Raw genomic sequence first — 22,809 nt, 5'->3', positions numbered from 1 at the left:
AGATAAATCTAAGGACCTGACGAAGGAGTTTATGTTAAGATAAACAGAAGAGCCTTTGTCCAACTCATATCACTTGGTTGAAGAGAGTTGATACCAAACAGATTAGTTGTTCCTTTACTGTTTGGAATACGAACCAAAGGAATTGATCCAAGTGCGTGACTTATTTATAAGTTAGAGGAGCGGGAATACAGATGGAACTAGGTGAACTATAGGTTTAGTTTCTTGGTCTAAACTATACGAAGTTGGTGTAATTTTGTGTAGTGGCTTAATCCTGAGAGTATTCAATTCTGGAAAAGGTCCCGGGGTTTTCCTGCATTTGCGGTTTCCTCGTTAACAAAATCTTGCTGTGTCATTTACTTTATATTTACGCATTATAATTGTTTTATTATAATTAAATTAAATTACACAAACGTTAATTCCTATTTACTTGATAAGTGAATCCTATTTTGTTTGGTTAAGTCCAAACCTTTTTATGTAGTAACATACTTCGTTGTTGTATTGTATCGATCTCGTACCCATAGACGATCACACGAAGTGTGAACCGATTAGTTGTATTGTCTCAACTCGGTCCATATACAATCACTTTCGGAGAAAAGACTTATAGGTAGGAAAAGTTTTAGGTTGAGGTATATTTGGGTATCCTCGCCTTTTCAACAACTAATTGATTTCTATATATGCATTTTTATTTTATTTTATGAAGTGTCAACAATGAAAGTTGATCCATGAAAGAAATGTATTAACAAATTGGTGAAAAAGCGGGGGTACAACAACCACACCCAATATTTCGCTTAGCAATCTGTATGGACAAACTCCAATATACTTTCTAGAGAATCAACTAGATACTCAGACTCGATGATAAAAGTATATCAAAGAGTTAATATCTCAATCTCTCGATTTGATTTATACTCAAGCAAATAGAAATCTGCGAGTCTTTATAAAATACTAGAGAGATAAATTGGATGGTACCAAAGACCAATATCCAAGTGTCAATCAATTTAAATCAACAACCAAAGGTTGGATATTCTAATTGATTGAACCTAACGCACAACCTGTGATATCTTCCCTCCTTTAAAAACACTAAGTCATATAAGCTCCCACGCCGCACGGTGAGTGTGACACCCCTCTCACATTAAATTAGATAAAAAATTTGAACTAGAGTAATTCTGGAAAGGACAAGTGGCGGGACTCTATTGGTCGGAGCATTAAAGCATGAATAACACTCTGTTTACACCCTGTATTTAACTGTCTGTTAGTAACACCATTAGAAAAACGTGGGTAAATAACACTTAACCTAACTAATAACTTACACTTGGTTTACACCAAATACTTAACTGGACGTTAAGTAGGTAAACAATACTTACGAAAAAAACTAACAGGGGGTTAGTCCACGAGTGAGTTGGAGGGAGTTTAATGTATTTTGAATCTTGGGGATTTTGAGGGAGTGTAAGAGAGTATAGGGAGTTTGAGAGAGTTTGGTGTGTTGAGTGTAGGGAGTTTTAGAGACTCTCCCAAAATCTCTACCAGGGGGTTAGTCCACGAGTGAGTTGGAGGGAGTTTAATGTATTTTGAATCTTGGGGATTTTGAGGGAGTGTAAGAGAGTATAGGGAGTTTGAGAGAGTTTGGTGTGTTGAGTGTAGGGAGTTTGAGAGACTCTCCCAAAATCTCTACTTTTTTGAGAGATTTGGAGTGAGGCAAAAATACACTATAAACTCCCTAGAACTCCCCAGAACTCCCAAAAAAAAAACTCCCTATCAATCTAATTTTTACCACTAACAGGGAGTTTAAGAGTTTCTTTCAAACTCCCCCACGACTAACGGGGTTTTTTAGGGAGTTTGGGAGACTCTTATAAACTCTCCCACGACTAACGGGGATTTTGAGAGACTCCCTCGAACTCCCTCACGACTAACGGGAAAAAACACAACTACACCCAACTCCCCCAACTCCCTTGAGGACTAACACCCTGTACTTTTTTGAGATATTTGGAGTGAGGAAAAAATACACTATAAACTCCCTAGAACTCCCCAGAACTCCCAAAAAAAAACAAACTCCCTATCAATCTAATTTTTACCACTAACAGGGAGTTTAAGAGTTTCTTTCAAACTCCCCCACGACTAACGGGTTTTTTTAGGGAGTTTGGGAGACTCTTCTAAACTCTCCCACGACTAACAGGGATTTTGAGAGACTCCCTCGAACTCCCTCACGACTAACGGGAAAAAACACAACTACACCCAACTCCCCCAACTCCCTTGGACTAACACCCTGTAACATTGTCATCTCTGTTTTCTCGTCTGCCGAACCTCTTCCTCTCCCTGTTCTCTCTATCTTGAGTTTTTATTCTGCAACAAAAATCATCGAGCCATAACTTTGGTGTGCTATTCAATCTCTCTAATCCAGTTACCAAAAATATGGTTCTTCCCTCTATTAATTGAGCCATATTCCGATTTTCTATTTGATCAGTTTTGAGTATAACGGCTCGAATTGATTTGGTGTTAGGTTTGATTTGGGGGTTTCTGAATTGAAGTATGAACTAAAAAGGATTTAGGGTTTATTCGACTGAGAAGACAAAAAGGAAAGAAGACTGTTGATGGTGTTATGGGTCTGTAATTTAGGTTCAATTTAAAGTTATGGCTAAGGGGGATTGAAACTGAGATGCTGAAAACCTAAAACCACTTCCGCCGTCTCTTTTCTCCATACCCTAATTCCATTATCTTCTTCTCTCTATTCTGCATATGCATTAGTAATACTTTCTTTGATTTTGACTTTCAGAATTTCCTCATTGGTATTTTTTCTTAGGTGTACCACTAATTTTACACAGGTACTTGCACTGTAACATAAATAATGAAGTGAAAGGGGGAGAGTCCCAATTTGCATAAATTTCTTAGTATTAACTTTGAAGGAAGGCCCTTTTCACTTCTCCAGATGTAAGTCTTCAAACATATTAGTCCATGGTGATCCAATAAGATTGCAAAATCTTTTTAAAGTTGATCATACATACTTTTGAGTTGAATTCATCTTCACAACAATTATCTGGATAGTAGCCAAAACTTTATTTTGGTCTTTTGAGAAGTGAGATAAAGTGATTGAAGCTTTATTTTGTGTCTATTCATCGTTATGGTTCGTTCCCTTCATATGATACATTCTGTTAGGAGCTGCTATTGACTCATCTTTCAGTAATTATTGATTGCAGCAATGGGACATGCCTATTTGGATTGTTGAACTCTTTAGCATTGGAGTTGTTTGAGGCACATAATGCTTTTGATATCCCTGATGCGACTTCATATACAATGGGTCTTCAGGTGTAGCCTCTTAAGTTGTTATTTGAAGGTCTCTTGATCTTTTTAGTTGACATCTTGGTATTGGTAAGTTATTATCTTTGTGAGAAGACTCTTCTCTTTTATTGAGAGTTAATTAGAATTATGCATTGTTAGCAATGTCCTCTAACACCCTTGAAAAATAGATCTGCTATCTTTTATATGTATGTAGCCATGCTTACAGAGTTAAAAGAATGCTTTGTTTGGTCAGTTGTATATATCTATAAATCCAAGAAATTATACACTCTTATTATGGAATCTGCATTTACGTTCTTTCTTTCAACATGTTCAGGTGGAGAAATTGCACAAGATTTTCTAGCTCTATGCATAGTCAAGACTTTAGAAACTTGCTCACCAACATCATTGCAATTGATGGAAACACTTCTTATCATTAGGTATGTTTTTTGAAAAGGAAAAAGAATTGCACAAGTAAGTTGGCAGCGTACTTTAATTTTGGCGGTCCATTAGTTTTTGCTCCATATGAAACAATGGGTGGTGGCTGATGAGAAATTGGCTTTATGTGAAAGATTAAGAATTTTGTTTTGGTTGTACGCGACTTTTTCTAGGTACGAGATACATGTGCTTATAATTTTTGTAAATATAACTTCTCGGTTTTGTGCTTCATTGCTTCAAGGGTACTTCAAAGCTTTATCTGCATAACTGTGCAAGATTTATATACTTGCACTTGGAGTTACCAGGGATAGATATTTTTGTGGTCAAAATTTGAATCACACGTCACACTTTCCGTTATTTTTTTTGAGAAGCTTCAGAAAATGTTAAATTTACTGAAAGAATTTAACATTCTGTGGAGATTTCCATTTTAGAAATTATTTATGGTTATGTAGTTTTATAATGTTCGTTGTTCGGTTTTCGTTACTGAAAGTTGAACGTGTTTTCTTAAATTTTAATTTGATTCCATTGGCTGAAATTCCATCATTGTCACTTAGTTCCCTACACTAAAACACTTAAGAATAAGGTTCAACTATCTTTCTGTCAATCTTATTCTTCTTCTAGGCCTCAACTCCAAAACAAGTTGAGACTTTCTATCAATAACTGACCTATTTAAAAATGCGAAAATTTTAAGCGAAGCTCTTGCTATATAACTATAGGGAAAATGGTATCCTCATGTTTGTTTAATATTTATAGCTCCAGTGTTGTGTTGTTGATGTCTGTCCTAAACTTAAACCAGGTTTGTTGTTGCAGAGGCAATCGTTGTGTTGTTCCAAGCTTTCTCATGTTTGTTTTTGTTTCATTTCTTAATCAGCTTACTGCATGCTGGAACTGGTGAACGGGCATTGATGCGGCTCCACTAATTGCTGACATTTTGAATTCCTTGGGTGTACTGCCTTATGGCACCCTTGTGCTGATGCGTTGATTGCGAAATGTAGTTTTTTTAGCCTCTGAATGGCTTCATGTGAGAAGTACCTCTGAATGGTGTTGAGACGCACATGGAATAAGGGCATTTGGTGCTGTTGGTTTGGTGATTGAAGTAGTAAGAAAAAGTTGGAATTGTTTGAACTGCTACTGAGTTTATGATGAGTTGGTGGTGCTGAGTTGAATTGCAGCAAGGAGGTGATGGTTGTTTATAGTGAAGGTTGAAATGATTGCAGGTGGTTTGCAATTGCAGCAATGATTACAGGTGGTTTGTGCTGTAAAAGCTGGCTGCAGATAGTTGAGTTGCAGTTGATAGTGGTATTGTGCTTAGAGCTGAAATGCAGAAAAGGTTGGATGTATGTTGGACTGTGTTTGAATGGAGTTGCAAGTAAATGAGCACGGCAAGTGATTGAAGCTGCAGTTTAGGTTGTAGTGGGTATGTGGTGTTTGAGTTTGCAACGGAAGGAAGGGAATGCATTGAAATGAGTTATGATATAACTAATGCATAAAAGGAAAGAAGAGAATGGCTGGTATGGTGGAGCTATTGTGTGCAGCTACCATGGGACGGGGCGAGGCGAGGCGAAGCAGAGCTACACCAAATCAAAAATTCTAAGCATGCATCAGGACAGGGCAAGGCAAAGTGGTTTGCAGGTCCGTCCGGTGCGCAGCACGGTCACAAAATCTAGTTTCAATTATAAAGATAAACAATATAATACGGAAATATAAATAACACAGACACCAGAATCTTGTTAACGAGGAAACCGCAAATGCAGGAAAACCCCGAGACCTAGTCCAGATTGAACACACACTGTATTAAGCCGCTATAGACACTAGCCTACTCCAAACTAACTTCGGTCTGGACTGTAGTTGAACCCCAACCAATCTCACATTGATCCAAGGTACAGTTATGCTCATACGTCTCTGATCCCAGAAAGATACTACGTACTTGATTCCCTTAGATGACCTCACCCACAACTAAGAGTTGATATGACCCAAAGTCGAAGACTTTAATAAACAAATCTGTATCACACAGAAAAGTCTATGGTAATAGATAAATTCGTCTCCCACAAATATACGTACGAGTTTTGTTCCGTCTTTTGATAAATCAAGGTGAACAGGAACCTGTTAGAGCACTGCTCGGTCGAACTCGCATGCGTTCCTATCTCAAGCATGTTTGTCAATGTTAGTGATCAAAACTATAAGTCTTGATTTCTAGTCTATTGTAGCTAAGTCTCGGACTAGGATAAAAAGTGTAGTTAAGCTCAAGGACTTCATGGAGATTCATCATACAAGTAGAAGAACTACTCAAGGAACCGGTGGAACTTCTCGACGAAAAGGTATGTGAATACTTGAACTTATCTATCACTCAAAAGTATATCTATTCTATCTCCTACTCTTTGATACAAGAAGTCGTATACTATATATATAGACTTTGATTATACACATTTGGTATTTCGAGCCGAGTATACCTCGCCTATCTATATCTCGAAATATGTGTTGGTAATCTTTTCGCTTCGATCAAGTTTATCTTTACCATGTGATGAAAGTCATGATATGTTTCAATCATCTTGAAAATTGCTTTGACGAGAAATGGTGTAACAACTACATAACGTCCTCTAAGAATGTTTCAATGATTGAAATGAGAGTTTAGATTACATAACCAATGGTGTACATAAGCATTATTGTGGAAACACATTTATGTATAAGTCCTATTCCTTGAACCAAAGTTTGCGAATTTTGTTGATCAAGAGAACCGTAAAAATGGCGTGAGCCAAGTCCGCGAACTGCCGAAGTTCTCAAACCCGAGATTTTCTGCTGGAGTTGACAAACTACTTGCGTAAAGCTAAGTCCGAACTCAGTCCGGGAACCCAGTCCGCGAACCGGCGAAGTTCTCATACTCGAGAATTTCTGCTGGAGTTTGTAAACTCTGCCTGGTAACTTAAGTCCGTGAACCTAGTCTGCGAACTTGAGAAGGTTATATATCTGAAGATGATTTCTGAACTTAAACTTAAAAAGACTAAGGAATGCAGTTTTCAAACCGTGGATATAAAAGTTCATGAACCAATTCAAGTGAATCTAAACATCTTTGCTTCAATTGTGTCTTGTGTAGTACATAAGATTTTCTTGCAATTGAACAACTCTCTAACTAGTTCATTTGAAGTCATTTTAACTAGTTATGGTGAAGAAGAACATGGTTGATATGAAATGCTCATATGGCTAACCATTTGGTTAACTATTGTTGAACCAACAAGTGCATATGTTTGGGTACGGTTAACAAACCTAGAGCGTGCATTTTCAAGTGTGTGTAACAAGCTAAGTTTTCGATCTAACGGTTGAGAAATATTATCTTGAATCTAAATCAGGTTTTCATCTAACGGTGAATATTGAATGCTTTGTTACTAAGCTAACATTGATTGCAAACCCTGATTTGGAAGACTATATAAAGGAGACACTTAGTATTGTGCAAAACTATTCCCCACACCTTACGTGTGATACTAGTTTGCGTGCTAGAACCAGGATAACGACTTAAACCAGGTTTTCTTCTTCTAAAACCAGGTTAACGACTTAAAGATTTCATTGGGATTGTGAAGCCAGACCGATACTACTTTTATCGTAGTTGTGTGATCTGATCTTGCATCTTCTATCGTACGAGTACAATCAGATTGATTGTCTTGAGATTAATATCTCCGATAAGCAAGATATAAAAAGTAATCACAAACATCTTCGTATCATTGTTTGTGATTCCGCAACATCTTGTTTCACTACCATACGATTAAGATTGTTGTGAGGTGATTGATAACTCTAGGCTGTTCTTTGGGAATATTAGACCGGATTATCAATTAGTTCATGTTCACCTTGATTATTATCAAAATACGGAACAAAACCTTTAGAGTTTATCTGTGGGAGACAGATTGATCCTTTGATAGACTTGTCTGTGTGAGACAGATTTGTTTATTGTCAAAACCTACAATTTTGGGTCGTAGCAACTCTTAGTTGTGGGTGAGATCAGCTAAGGGAATCAAGTGCGCAATATCATGCTGGGATAAGAGGCGTATGGAGTACAATTGTACCTTGGATCAGTGAGAGACTGATTGGGGTTCAACTACAGTCCAGTCCAAAGTTAGCTTGGAGTAGGATAGTGTCTGTAGTGGCTTAATACAGTGTGTGTTCAATCTAGACTAGGTCCCGGGGTTTTTCTGCATTTGCGGTTTCCTCGTTAACAAAATTTCTGGTGTCTGTGTTATTTCAATTTCCGCATTATATTTTTTTATCTTTACAATTGAAATAATACAGGTTGTGCGTTTAGATCATAAATTAGAATAATCCAACCTTTGATTGTTGATTGTCATTGATAGATCCTTGGGTATTGGTCTTTGGTACTATCCAAGTTATTCCTTGTGTTTGATTAAAGACTCGCTGATTTCTATTAGCTTGAGTAAATCAAAACAAGAGAGAGATATTAACTCCTTGAGATACTTTTACCTAGATTGAGTCTGACTGTCTAGTTGATTCTCTAGAAAGTATTTCGGAGTTAGTCCATACAGATTGCTAAGCGAAATATTGGGTGGTGTTGTTAGACCCCCGCTTTTTCAGAACCAATTGATAATCCGGACTTATATTCCCGAAGAACAGCCTAGTATTATCAATCACCTCACAATAGTCTTAATCGACGCAGCGAAAAAAGATATTGTGGAATCACAAAGGATGAGACGAAGATGTTTGTGGTTACTTTTTATCTTGCCTATCGGAGATCGAAATCTCAAGCCAATTACTACAATTGTACTCGTACGATGGAAACAACAAGATCAGATCACACAACTACGATAAAATAGTATCAGTCTGACTTCACAATCCCAATAAAGTCTTTAAGTCGTTAACCTGGTTTAGAAGAAGATACCAAAGGTTAAACGAGAATTGACTCTAGATTAACACAACCAGTATCACACAGAATGTGTGGGGATTAGGTTTTCCAGTTGCTAGAGTTCTCCCTTATATAGTCTTTCAAATCAGGGTTTGCAATCAATGTTAGCTTGGTAACAAAGCATACAATATTCACCGTTAGATGAAAACCTGATTAGATTCAAGCTAATATTTATCAACCGTTAGATCTAAAATAAAGCTTGTTATACACAAATGAAATGCACGTTTCTAGGCTTGAGTAACCGTACCCAAACTTGTACATTAGTTGGTTCAACAATAGTTAACCGAATGGTTAGCCATATGATCACTTTCATATCAACCATATTCTTCTTCACCATAACTAATTCAAATGACTCAAATGAACTAGTTAGAGAGTTTTTCAATTGCAAGGAAATCTCATGTAGTACACAAGACACAATTGAAGCAAAAACGATTTGATTCACTTGAATCGGTTCATGAACTATATAGCCACGGTTTGCAATTGCGTTCCTTAGTTAATATGAATAAGTTCACAACATCGTTTTTAGTTATAACCTACTCAAGTTCGCGGACTAGGTTCACGGATGGAGTTCACAAACTCTAGCAGAAATTCTCGGGTTTGAGAACTTCGCCAGTTCGCGGACTTAGCTCACGCACTACTCCGGTTCACTTGATCAACAAAGTTCGCAAACTTCGGTTCAAGGAATAAGGACTTATACATATATGTGTTTCCAAAACAATACATATATCCTCCAATGATTATATAATCTAAACTCTCATTTCAATCATTGAAACATTCTCAGAGGACGTTATATAGTTGTTATTCACAAACCATTTTTCGTCGGAGCAATTTTCAAAGTGATTGAAACATAACATGACTTTCGTCACTAGGTAAAGATGAACTTGGCTAAAGCGAACGTTTACCAACACATATTTCGAGAAATAGATAGGCGAGATAAACTCGGGTCGAAATACCAAATGTGTATAATCTAAGTCTATATAGCAAAACGACTTTTGTCTCAAGATAGGAGATAAATAAACTTTTGAGTGATATATAAGTTCAAGTCTCCACATACCTTTTAGTTGATGAAGATCCACCAGTTCCTTGAGTAATCCTTCGTCTTGTATGATGATTGCCATGGAGTTCTTGAGCTCAACTACACTTTCTATCCTAGTCCGAGACCTTAGCTATAGTAGACTAGAAATCAAGACTTATAGTTTTGATCACTAACATTGACAAACATGCTTGAAATAGCAACGCATGCCAGTTCGACCGAGCAATGCTCTAACAATCTCCCCCTTTGTCAATTTTAGTGACAAAACTATCAATACATATGGAATATAAAAAATATATAAATAAACTTTTGTAGCTCCTATTCCACATGCCTAATCTTCAACATTACTCGAAATCTCGTCACTTCCAAGTAATCCAATGATCCCAAAGGTTGTAAGTTTAACATCATCGTTGTTGAAAATCCGTAGCTATAACAATGAGAAAACGAGAGTCAATCATTGTTATACAGTATCATAGTATCATTACACAGCGTCAAAGTTCAATTGTATCACAATTTTGACAACAATACTATGGTGATATATCACTTCCCCTTAGTCAATACTCCATCTCTCATGAAAATCACTCCCCTTACATAATGATCTGAAAACCATATGTATTTGTAGTGTGAACTACATATTAATTCTCCCCCTTTTTTTCAATAAAATTGGCAAAGGTACAAGAACGGGATCCTAATGAAATTTCCGAAAGAGACATTTCATGACCAAAAGAAAGCATATATCATATTATTTAGATGCAATCATAAATCCGAGCTAAAGGCATTCATCAAGGAGTCTATAAAGATACAAGATAACCCCTATAATATTCCACAGCCGCACTCCCCACAAAGATTTGGCAATTAAGCACAAGTTCAATTAAGAACTCTCCCCCATAAAATGTCATTCCCGAAAGAATAACAAGAGCGACCTTAATTTCGAAAGAAAAGAAGGATTTCTTTGGACATAACAAATCACATACAAGTATGAATTTGAATCAAAAACTCAATTAAATTAACCACAAGAGAACCCATGATTAATTCAATCGGAAATACTCAACATAAGTGAACTTAGGGAGCCTAAAACAAATACTCAATTAGATTAATCACAAGAGAACCCATAATTAATCTAATCGGAATACACAACCAAACTAATCACAGAAGTAATCAATTTAATTGGTCATGCTCGACATAAGAAAACTTACGGAGCAACAACTAAATGATCAAACAAGATGATTAATTTAGTTGAAAATGCTCGACATAAAGTACCTCACGGAGCAACAACTAAGCTAATCATAAGAAAATAATCAACTTAGTTGATAAAGCTCAACATAAGACACCTTATGGAACAACACAGTATATACAAAAAAATTGTGGATCGGAGGTCGACCTAATACCGTGGAATAAGCAAGGACTCATTCTATTTTCCATCACCATTTGCACAATGACATACAATAGAGATAATCCTTGAAAACAAAAGATTTTAACCTATCTTACATCAATAATTGACATAATAGTCTTAACTTTTATATTTGTCAAAAGTTCATTCCTTCTTTTATCAACACATGCATATCGACATATAAAGGACTTAACTTTCGACAAGATATGGGACAATAATAGTTCACGGACGCAAACACATATATCCCATAAGAGTTGCAAAATATAAAACCATAAAGATTAATACCGCAAAAATCATCTTCCAAACAAATAAACCTAAAAACAGAAGATGAAAACGTTGGACATAGCTATGTGTAACCACAATAATGGCTATTCCAAACTCTAGTAATCCTTCTCAAAAACAAGAATAAATTCTCATAAGAAGTTTCCTAGGCTTCAAGACAAACTCGTAATGCATATATAAGATGATTTGTCCTTAGAGGGTAGTATCAATCTTTTTCACCCGTATTTATACCAAGAATAGCTACCAAAGGCGTATAAAAAGATTTTTCTTAACAAAGAAGAACATACAAAGCCATCAATGACCATGCACCATATTTCACATAAAATGATTGTGAAAATTCAAGAATCCCATAGTATTGCTTACTACTGCCCATTCTTGAACTTCCTTCTTTGTGATTCACCAACAACATTCTTGAAAAAGCTACAAATGAGATTAGAAGATTAGTACTCCAAGAATCCAAGTGCCCAAGTCCAAGAGAAGTGGAACAAGTGCGACGAAACGGAGCAAAACACTCAAAAACAAGAGAAGGGACAAAAACCCATCTTAACTCATCCAAATACAATAATTCTCATATACATTTTGAATATAATTCAAATCGGAATAGAATGCAAAAAGAATGAGGTCATTCCGAGTTCGTACGAAGAGGTTACGGCCAAAACATGTTCACCGAATATCGACGTCTACATGCAAGTATGCATACGGGTTTGCAAACGAATTTTCATGACCTGGGACAGTATGCAAATGGGTATGCGTACTTAAATGCCTGGATTTTGATTTTAGATGATGGTAAGCATACCAGGTATGTGTACCATGGAGTCCAAACATCCCGAACTATTATGTTCAAACCTAAACACTTAAGAACCTTAACACACAGATCAAGTTAGGTAGAAATGAACGATAAGCAAGGTACATACATCATTATAAGTACTCTAAGCAAATAAAAACACAAGCCTTGCTCAAGTTTATAGACATACCTTTTTAGAAGAATCCAATCAAATTCTGCAGCCTTACCGAACATAATCTGTGCGCCCCAATTCTCGTGCTTCTTTCACCGTATACATAGCAGGGCATTCATTGGTGAGGATGCACTTACAAAACAATCAAGTTGTGTTGAGGTAAAAAATATCTTGCTCACCACAAGTGACTTTTGGATTATCATGAAAGAGATCGCTTTTAGAAACTTTCACATCTAAATCCATCTTTCCAAAGAACTTGTTAAGTTCCAACATCATGGATACTGCTTTCTCCATAGTTATGGAATTTTCTGGCAGATCATTCTTTTTCACACTCAAAACATCATTGACTTTCTTTGGTATCCGCTTCTGAGTGTGTTTAGGAACAATCGGAACCTTCTTCCCATTACTTTCTTCTAGAATTCTCGGAAGAAAATCAGATTGACTATTCTTTTGCAAGTTAGTCTTTCTCCAATTGGGAGCATCGGATCTTGTCTTCGTATTTACGAAGTTATCCTTTTGATAACCATTACGATTGTGAAAAGGATTCGTATGACCTTTATAGGCAAATCTAGGTTTCTCACAACACTGATTCCTTTGCCTGAAGGTTGGACAATTACAACCTGTAACGTTAAGGGGATTAGTCTTAACATATAACCTTGGTTTCACAACTTCTTGTGATGCCCAAACAAGAACATCATGAAGTTTCTCATTCCTTATACGGAAACGACATCTCCTTTCCATGTGACCTTTATTTCCGCAATAGTGGAAAACATAAGGAATGTTCTTACCTCGATCCATGTGTGCTAACTTTGGTGGTTGATAAACTTTGACCTTTTGAACCTTAACTGCAGGTGAAGGTATTTCACTTTTTCCATTAGTGGAAACCTTTTGTTGAGAAGAATCACTAGCCTTGACAAATTTTACCTCTTTGCTAATACTTTGAGCATTTATTCCCTTATAGCCCAATCCTCGTGTATCACAATGATTTTTACTTGCTCCTAGCATAGTGTTTAATTTGCTTGAACTAGTATTGAACTTTTTCAAGTCATCTTCCAACATATTGATTTTATCAAGAGCAGCAGCTAAATCTACCTCAAGTCATTTTTCTCGAGCGAGACAAGCACTTTCTCTGTCATCAAAACTAATTTGTTGAGAGTTAAACCTTGCTTCAGATTCTGCAAGTTTCTCTTTCAACAAAAAGTACTTTTGATAAAGATTATCACATTCAAGTGACTTCATACGTAGGTTTTCCTTAGAATAAAATAAACACCTGCGTAACATCTTCTCAATTTCTTGTTTACTCGACAGAGAGGAGTCAGAAGAGGTGAGACATGAGAAGTTGTAATCTTCTTCATATTTCACGAATCCAAAAACTTAACATACTCTGAGAATTCCTCATCAACATCTCTATCAATATCTGAATCACCTTCATCAAAAGCTCATCCAACTGTTCTTCTAAGAGAGTTTCCCAATCAACAGTTTTTATATCAAGAGAATGTTTAGATATTGACTTAGATGTGACAGTTCTCTCGGGTGAATCCAAGCTTTTAAAATCATCTGGTCATTTCTGAACTGGTACGTTATTAGAGATAGACTCGTCCATAATCAGATCCCTACAAACACAGACTTATAAGGTCTTTAACGTGTTTGCCTGCTCTGATTCCAATTGAAAAAGCGGGGTACAACAACCACACCCAATATTTCGCTTAGCAATCTGTATGGGAAAACTCCAATATACTTTCTAGAGAATCAACTAGACAGTCAGACTCAATCTAGATAAAAGTATATCAAAGAGTTAATATCTCAATCTCTTGATTTGATCTATACTCAAGCAAATAGAAATCTGCGAGTCTTTATCAAATACTAGAGAGATAACTTGGATGGTACCAAAGACCAATATCCAAGTGTCAATCAATTTAAATCAACAACCAAAGGTTGTATATTCTAATTGATTGAACCTAATGCACAACCTATGATATTTCAATTATAAAGATAAACAATATAATGCAGAAATAGAAATAACACATTGTTTGAGGGTGAAAACAATTTCTGTTGATTTTGGTAATTTCGAGTGTGTGGGTGAGAAACGAGTTTAAACCCTAAACAACGTACTGCAAGGGAGTACTTTGATACGAGAGATCAATCTGTACAAATCCGGCCTAAACCAAGAAATGGCTGTTCCAGCCTTGCTTCGGTCACAAAGTGAAGGAGAAGGGTTGGTCTAGGGAGGGAAGCGAAGAGAGTGTTGAGACCAGAATAGTTGATTTGGGTAGAGTAGTTGTTTGACGACTTGTATCAGAAAGTGGAAAGCTAACAGATGGGAAAGCTAAAAAGTGATTTCTGAGTGTTGTATTCTCCTGACCCAAACTTGTCTTTGGTGGAAATAGGTGAGACTTATTTATACAAGTCGCAACGAAACGTACCCTGGTCTCGTAAGAAGTGGAAACAATTGAGTAAATGGAAGAAAATGGTAACGGGTAACGACTGGAATTGATGTTTCCATAATGAAGGAAAAGTTTGACCATTACTTCTTGTACCTACTAACCGCCTCACCCTTATGACACTTTCCTGTAACGGGCGTAGTGTACGCCGCACGTTGTAACCCGCCAGACCAATACCCTGATGAGCATCCCCCAGTTTGTGACATGTTTTGATGTCTCGAGTGTTTTCGTGGAAAACGTGTAGCATGTTGCTACGTGTGGCATGGCCAAAGGATTTGGTGTTTGTAGCCAAGTTGGTGTCGTGACCAAAGAATAGGCATCATAGCCAGGTTGGTGCCATGACCAGAGAGTTAGCATCGCATCCAAGTTGGTGTCGTGACCAAGAGTTAGCATCACAACCAAGACATTGCCACGAGTCGTTTGGTGGCAGGTTTGTACGGATGAGATCTGCATCTCAGGAGGAAGGGTAGCCGTAGATTGTTGCAACCCTTCGTTTGGTAACCATCGGCATGGTTGCAGTGCTTGCATGCTCTTGGCACGGCCAAATTAGGGTTTTGGCGTCGTGGCCAAGAGATTGCCACAAATCGTTTGGTGGAAAGTTTGTATGGTTGAGATTCGTATCTTAGGAGGAAGGGTGGCCGTTGATTGTTTCAACCCTTCGTTTGCAGCCAGTGGCATGGTTTAGGCGCGGCTGAGCTAGGATTTTGGCATAGTTTTGGCGCGACCAAAATTAGGGCTTGGCATTGATCCAAAAGTTTCCATGCGTTTGGTGGCAAGCTTGTATGGCTGAGATTTGCATCTCAGGAGGAAGGGTGGCCGTTGATTTTTGCAACCCTTCGTTTGCAACCAGTAGCATGGCTTAGGTGTGGCCAAGCTAGGATTTTGGCGTAGTTTAGGCGCGGGCAAAACTAGGGTTTGGGCATAGTTTAGGCGCGGCCAAAATTAGGGCTTGGCATTGGGCCAAAAGTTTCCATGCGTTCGGTGGCAAGCTTGTACGGCTGAGATTTGCATCTCAGGAGGAAGGATGGCCGTTGATTGTTGCAACCCTTCTTTAAGCAGCCAACGACATGTGGTAGGGCCGGCATAGCTTTAGCATATTTTAGGCGTGGCCAAAATTAGAGTTTTGGCAAAACCGTGATGTTTGGCCTTGGTCCAGAAGTTGCCATATGTTAGGTGGCGAACTTGGACGGCTGGGATCTGCATCTCAGATGGAAGTGTAGCCGTTCATTGTTGCAACCCTTCGTTTGGCAGCCAGCGGCATGTGGTAGGGCCGGCATAGCTTTGGCATATTTTAGGTGCGGCCAAAATTAGGGTCTTGGAAAAAACCGTGATGTTTGGCCTTGGGCCGGAAGTTGCCATGCGTTAGGTGGCGAAGTTGGACGGATGAGATCTGCATCTCAGATGGAAGGGTTGTCGTTGATTGTTGCAAACCTTCGTTTGGCAGCCAGCGGCATGTGGTAGGGACATCATGGTTTTGGAATATTTTAGGTGCGGCCAAAATTAGGATTTTGGAAAAAACCGTGATGTTTGGCCTTGGGCTGGAAGTTGCCATGCGCTAGGTGGCGAACTTGGACGGCTGAAATCTGCATCTCAGATGGAATGGTAGCCGTTGATTGTTTCAAACCTTCGTTTGGCAGCCAGCGGCATGTGGTAGGGCCGACACGGTTTTGGAAAAAACCGTGATGTTTGGCCTTGGGCCGGAAGTTTCCATGCATTAGGTGGCGAACTTGGACGGCTGAGATATGCATCTCAGATGGAAAGGTAGCCGTTGATTGTTGCAACCCTTCGTTTGGCAGCCAGCGGCAAGTGGTAGGGTCGGCATGGCTTGGCATATTTTAAGTGCAGCCAAAATTAGGGTTTCGGCAAAAACCGTGATGTTTGGACTTGGGCCGAAGTTCCCATGCGTTAGGTGGCGAACTTGGACGGCTGAGATCTGCATCTCAGATGGAAGGGTATCTGTTGATTGTTGAACCCTTCGTTTGGCAGCCAACGGCATGAGGTAGGGACGTCATGGCTTTGGCGCGGAGGTGTGGCTGGCATGGTATGCTATTGGCACTGTGGTGCGGCTGGCATGGTTGGCATGCCTTGGCGCGGAGATGTGGATGGCATGGTATGCCATTGGCACTGTGGTGCGGCTGGCATGGTTGGCATGCCTTGGCGCGGAGATGTGGCTGGCATGGTTGGCATGCGTTGGCGCGGAGATGTGGCTGGCATGGTTGGCATGCCTTGGCGTGGAGACGTGGCTAGCACGGCATGCCATTGGTACTGTGGTGCGGCTAGCATGGTTGGCATGCCTTGGAGCGGAGATGTGGCTGGCATGGTTGGCATGCCTTGGCGCGGAGATGTGGCTGGCATGGAATGCCATTGGCACTGTGGTGCGGCTGGCATGGTTGGCATGCCTTGGCACAAAAATGTTGCCAGTCAGTATTGAGGGTTCTGCCGTGGAATATATCGTATATAAAAAAAAAGGTACCCCAGTAATTTTTACGTAGGCATGTTGAATGATTTAATAAATGTGCTAGTGGTTGTAGTGACGTCATGTCAGATGTAAGGTTTTACGATTTTAACCCTAAGCTAAAAACCACCATCAACATTAAGTCCCCTGCTTAGCTCGGAACAAGAGCATTGTTGTGAGGTAAGCATAAGATGGTGACAGGCAAGGACAAAATCGAAATGGCAAGTCATGAAAAGATGGTCAGAAATATCAGTCTAACCTTTTCGATAGGTAAGGAGAATTTGTGATTCTTGTGTTGGTGGCTTTGCGTAGATTCTTCTCGTGGTGCTGTTAGCTAGGCCGCGGAGTGGTAGTGGTAATTGCTGTCCGGGATGCAAACAGTTGGCGTCAGCTTGGCTTGGCTTGGAATGGATTCGCTGGCAGTGTGCGGCTTGGAATAGAGCCGCTGGCATGGTGCGGCTTGGAATGGAGCCGCTGGTGCTGGATACTGTCTTCGGTCCGCGGAATGGTGGAAACTGGTTTCGGAAATTCGGCTCCAGACGGTGGTGATGGCGCTGGAACTTCGGCTACCAAACGGTGGTGACGGCGCCTGACAAGTTTGTCTAAATTAGGGTTTGGCATGCCGAAACCCTAATTTGCGCCTCTTACTAAAATCGTTGTAGAATTCTTGTACGAACTTGGATTTTGACGGTCCGTCCCTCCATTTCGATCGGAAAGAATTTTCTACCTCCCACGTGGGAATATTTAGGTTTCGAGCCCATTTTAGGAGGTGAAAACAGTCCGACAGTAAAATTCAGGGAGAATTCAGGAGGGATGTTGCGGACCCGTGGAACGATGGCAACTGGTTTCAGTTCCGTGGAAGGATGACGACTGGATTCAGTTCCGTAGAAGGGTGACGACTGGCTTCAGTTCCGTGGAATGGTGGAGACTGGCTTCAGTTCCGTGGAAGGATGGCGACTGGCTTCAGTTCCGTGGAAGGGTGACGTCTGGCTTCAATTCCGTGGAATGGTGGAGACTGGCTTCAGTTACGTGGAAGTATGATGACTGGATTCAGTTCTGTGGAAGGGTGACGACTGGCTTCAGTTCCGTGGAATGGTGTCAACTTTGTCTAAATTAGGGTTTGTCATGTCGAAACCCTAATTAGCGCCCCTTACTAGAATCGTTGTATAATTCTCGTACGAACTCGGATTTTGACGGTCCTCCCCTCCATTTCGGTCGGAAAAGAATTTCCTATCTCCTTAAGAGAGAATATTTAGGTTTTGAGCTCTTTTAGGATGTGAAAACAGCCCAATAGTAAAACTCAAGAAAAATTCAGGAGGGATGTTGTGGGCCCGAGGTGGCATAGTCGCACCCAGTCATCTATTCCCGTTCATGGAGCAAGAAGGAATCTTTATTTTGTTCAAACTCTAGAAATTCCGTCCGCGTGAAAAGAGGTATCGACCCTCTTCTGTTTTCTGTTTCTCGTCTGGATCCGTGCTTTCGTCTGCAGTGTCTCTCCAGTGGATTCCAAAATTTACCAAACTCCATTTCATTCTTGAGATGGATGGATGAAATATATGCTCGTCAACGATCATGTCAGGGCTAACCTTGGAGATTGTGGTTGCGTTGTCGGTCCATCCTTGACTTTAGGTTGTTCAGTGTCTGGACCTTATGATCGCGATGATGATATGTTGTGGATGATTGTATGGTAGAAATCTTCTGCAGCCACAGGATGAAATAGATGAGTTGGAAGACATTTTGTTGTCGATGTGCTGCTATCAACTCTTCAAGGACTTTGTTCCAAGAGACATCCTTCGAACCAGCTTCTGAATCTTGGACTATCGTAAGGAATGGGATGCGGTGAGCAGTCCCAAGTTATATTTCTGTTAGATCCGATGGCATGGCCGAATATGTGAATGTATCTTTGTGGCGTTATTTTGGAGTCTTCGATGCACATGTACGGCTTCATGTTGAGAAATTCCTGCGACTCGTAAAACTTCGGCAGTGATGATGTTGAAATCAGAAATAACCAGGTTGAGGGGGGTGAAAGCGTCTCATGCTGGTAGTACCCATGTGTAGCATACTTTCATTGCATCGCCTTGATTATATGTCCATGGGATTTGATACAAGCTTATTGTACTCTTATGGATGTGACACTGGGATGCTCAGGTTATCACATGGACGAAATATTCTGAGAGAGTTATGTAATTTATCATGGATCCCTCTGTTTCTTTAAAAAAAATGTTTCAGCCGCGTCTTTGGAGTTATCTCATGAGTCTTTAATGATCGTCGGGATGGACTGTGATGAGCAGTCCCCAGTCGCATTTTTCTTTAGTTTCTGAAGTTGTTTTCCTCTGAGCAGGCTTGGGATCCACCGCGTCCTCGTAAAGTGTTGAAGGTGTCTTCTATACATAGAGGTGATGATATTATTGTGTTACACCCTTGAAGGGTAGATGACCTTGTTGTGTTTATGGCCTTTTGGTTGACTGTATCTTCTGATCTTTGACAGTGAAGGGATTTCGTGTAGATCTTTGTAGTGATTGTTGTTGCGGTGGAGCTCTGGATGGTATCGGCAAATGAGAAGCAACAGTTCTTGGTAGCATATGTAATCAGAAGAGACTACATTGTCGTGGGAACAAAGTAGGTTGGCTGGAATTGTATAGGAATCCATGGAAGTAAAAGAATTGGATGGATGCGTAAGCGAGCAAACTTTCCATGATCACGAGTTTTTGCGGGATGGATCAAAAGGTGGCCATGACTACTAAGATTGGCTGGCTGTGATCATGATCCTTGACATGGGGAGTGTGGTGGCACGACCCTTTGCAGGAAGGAGTGGCGGCCACGGTACGATCTTTGGCAGGAGGGAGCAGCGTTGAAGCGACTTCGGATCTTGGAGAGGATGTTGAAACTTAAGGAGCCAAACACTGAAGCTTAGGCTTCGGATCCTAGAGCATCTTATGGAGAGAACGCTGAAGCGGAGCGGCTGCTGGAGAGAACGTTGACGCGGAGCGGCTGCCGGAGCGAACGTTCAAGCGGAGCCGCTGCTGGAGGACGTTGAAGTGGAGGCGCTGCTGGAGGACGTTGAAGCGGAGCGGTTGCTGAAGCGAACGTTGAAGCGGAGCGGCTGCGTCAACCAGTGTGCTGTCAAACTGGACACCCTTCAAGTGAACAGTGGTTAGGATTCCCCAGTTCCATCTATCAATCGTGCTTTCCAGGAGAGGTTGGGGTTTGGGAACGGCTTCCCTGGCTGGAAACAGCTGCTTTCCTGATGCAGTGCGGTGAGGGATGCAAATATGTCTTGACGCTTGATCGAATTTTATATATTGGTAATAAGGTTTTCGTTCACTCGGACTTGATGAGATTTATTTTAAGAATTAATAAACTAAACTAAAATAAAAATATATACAAAATATTGTCACAAGATGAAGAGAGTTACTGGGACTAGGATTTTGTCAAATTCATAACATAGGGTTCGATTTATTTATTCTCAACAATTAAAGCTCAATAAATAAAATTAACATGGACTCTGATTTTGCCAAGGTAGATTCTCAAAAGATTAGTTGTAAATCCTAAGCATGATGTATCAAAACATTTAAGCTAAGCATACCTCATCAAATAAATAACAACCAATTAATTCAAATCATATTTCAATTAAAATTAATGCAAAAGTCTTAAAAGAATTAAATAATTTTACCCATGTATGAAATTCGTCTTCCTCCGTCGTCCTAGTGTTGGGGTCTAGCTCCACATATTGGAAACACACTCAGAATAATTTTTCATTGCTCAAAAGTGTTTACAAGAGGTGAAAATGGAAAAAATATTGAAAACCGAGTTTGTAACAATTATATTTGTTACAAACCAAACTGTTACAGAGAACGATAAATATGATGTATCGCTGGCACTGTAGCAAAACGACTGTCTTCTGCGGTCTAATGTTCTTCGTGTTCTTGAGGTACAACAGAAGCAGAAACGACTCTGCAACCTCTAAATTCTTCTATGTAGCTCACCAATCACCTCTGTTTTCATCCCTAACTCTCCATCCCCTTCCTATGATATCCAGTACCCTTTTTATACTCAACAGGCACTGAAATCATGCGTCATAACTCCATATATTCTTTCATTACTCGATATATTCTTCAGCGGCAGTCAAGGATTTTCTTCGCTGATTTATCAACCCACGAGTTACTCCTTAGCTGTCATGCTACAAACACGTTCCAAACGTCACCAAAACCCTAGTTTCCACACGCAAGCCTCCGTTTACAGCACACACTTCCCGGAAATAAACCCGAGAAGATATATTCTCCCTGTTTTGCTCAAATATGATTATCCAACCCCATTTCTTCGAATTTGATGCAATTACCTGTCCTGTTTATCCGCAACAGGCCCAATCCAACTGATTATAGCGCTTTAATCTCACTAGAAGTCGTCCAAATCCAAAACAGCAATACCGGGTTTATCAAAACACGTAACTCCCTGATTTATTCCATCTGACGCTCCATCCAATTCTAACCCAAACCATTGATCATACCATGCATGCTAAACTTAATCAAGTCGTTCCGTGAAATTTCAGCCATCGAGTCTGCTTAAATCTCCACCAAAAGACGAACCCTAAACTTTGTCGTTGATGAACACAGTTTCCCGCCAAAACTGGAATTTGAATGAAGAAGATGACCTCCCCCTAACAGAGATGAAGGTGCGAATAACGGATGCCTTGAGGGGTGCATGGGGGTGCCCTTATCCAAAATGAGGGTGCCTTTAGTACTTTTCTTCGGGTGTCCAAATAGCACTTTTCGAGAAACTTTTTCCACACAAGTGTATTTCTCCAAAAACACCTACACAAACATAAAAACACCATAATAAGTACAAAATCAAGCACTAACAATAGAGACACTGAGGACAATTCGGACACAAAAATGTGTCTATCAACGCTACACCTTGGAGAAACATAGAATCTCACATAAATATTTCATCATAGACTGCACGATTTTGTGGGTGAAGTCCCCAGAAATCATGCAGCTCCTGGCGGGAAGAGGGTCTTTGTGAACTCAGGAGGGTTGTTGATTTCCTTTGCCTCGATTTTGGAAAAGTCGTTCATGATCTTTACGTGTGATGAAATTGGATTGTTGATTCCCTTCTACTGGGCATTCAAGAGCAAAGCGAGCCTCTTCATCTATAAACACACGTTCTTCTGAAGTACCTGCGCCGGATGTTAAAAGTATTCCTTGTCAGCTCCCTCTTGGGTTGACGTGACTCTTATGGAGGCCGATCCGTCAGTGTCTTGAGGAAATAGGTATCTCTTTCTGAGTTATAGACACGTATGTCTGAGACTTACGAGAACCTTTTGTCTTTCTATCAAATCATCAGTGGTAAAAGGAGGTCGGCTTCTTCCGGCTCCTCCAGTCTCTTGCCCTGATTGTGGAGTAGCAACGGCTCTGGTGACGGTTGGAGCTGTCATACTTGAAGAAACGTTGGGGTGGCGGAAGCGGATCTGGTTCTGGTGATCGTAGGTGTATCGTGCAGAGATGGCGCGGTTTTGATCACGGAGTGCTAGAGCCATGACGTTTTTTCGAAGGGTGAGGATGGCGCTGCTTTGGCTGGTTGTGGAGCGAAAAGATGGTACTGGAAGGGTGCAAGCTATTAGCGCTGGAAAGGACGCAAGTTGCTG

At 40.0% G+C, this 22,809-nt stretch overlaps 1 long non-coding RNA gene across 2 annotated transcripts; it reads left to right on the top strand.

The window, feature by feature from the left end:
• The first annotated feature begins 2,295 nt into the window (after positions 1-2,295).
• LOC113304622 lies at positions 2,296-5,447 on the top strand. 2 transcript variants are annotated; one of them, XR_003338260.1, is made up of 4 exons: positions 2,296-2,922; positions 3,189-3,360; positions 3,605-3,707; positions 4,577-5,447. It is a non-coding gene; the product is annotated as an uncharacterized LOC113304622 (long non-coding RNA). The 2 variants fall into 2 exon arrangements; XR_003338259.1 differs by having other exon boundaries at positions 3,173-3,360.
• The last annotated feature ends 17,362 nt before the right edge of the window (positions 5,448-22,809 follow it).

The sequence above is a fragment of the Papaver somniferum genome, chromosome 8 (assembly GCF_003573695.1).
Source record: "Papaver somniferum cultivar HN1 chromosome 8, ASM357369v1, whole genome shotgun sequence".
Lineage (NCBI taxonomy): Eukaryota > Viridiplantae > Streptophyta > Magnoliopsida > Ranunculales > Papaveraceae > Papaver > Papaver somniferum.
Note: the sequence above shows the minus strand (reverse complement) of the source record. Positions and strands in the feature narration are given on the sequence as shown.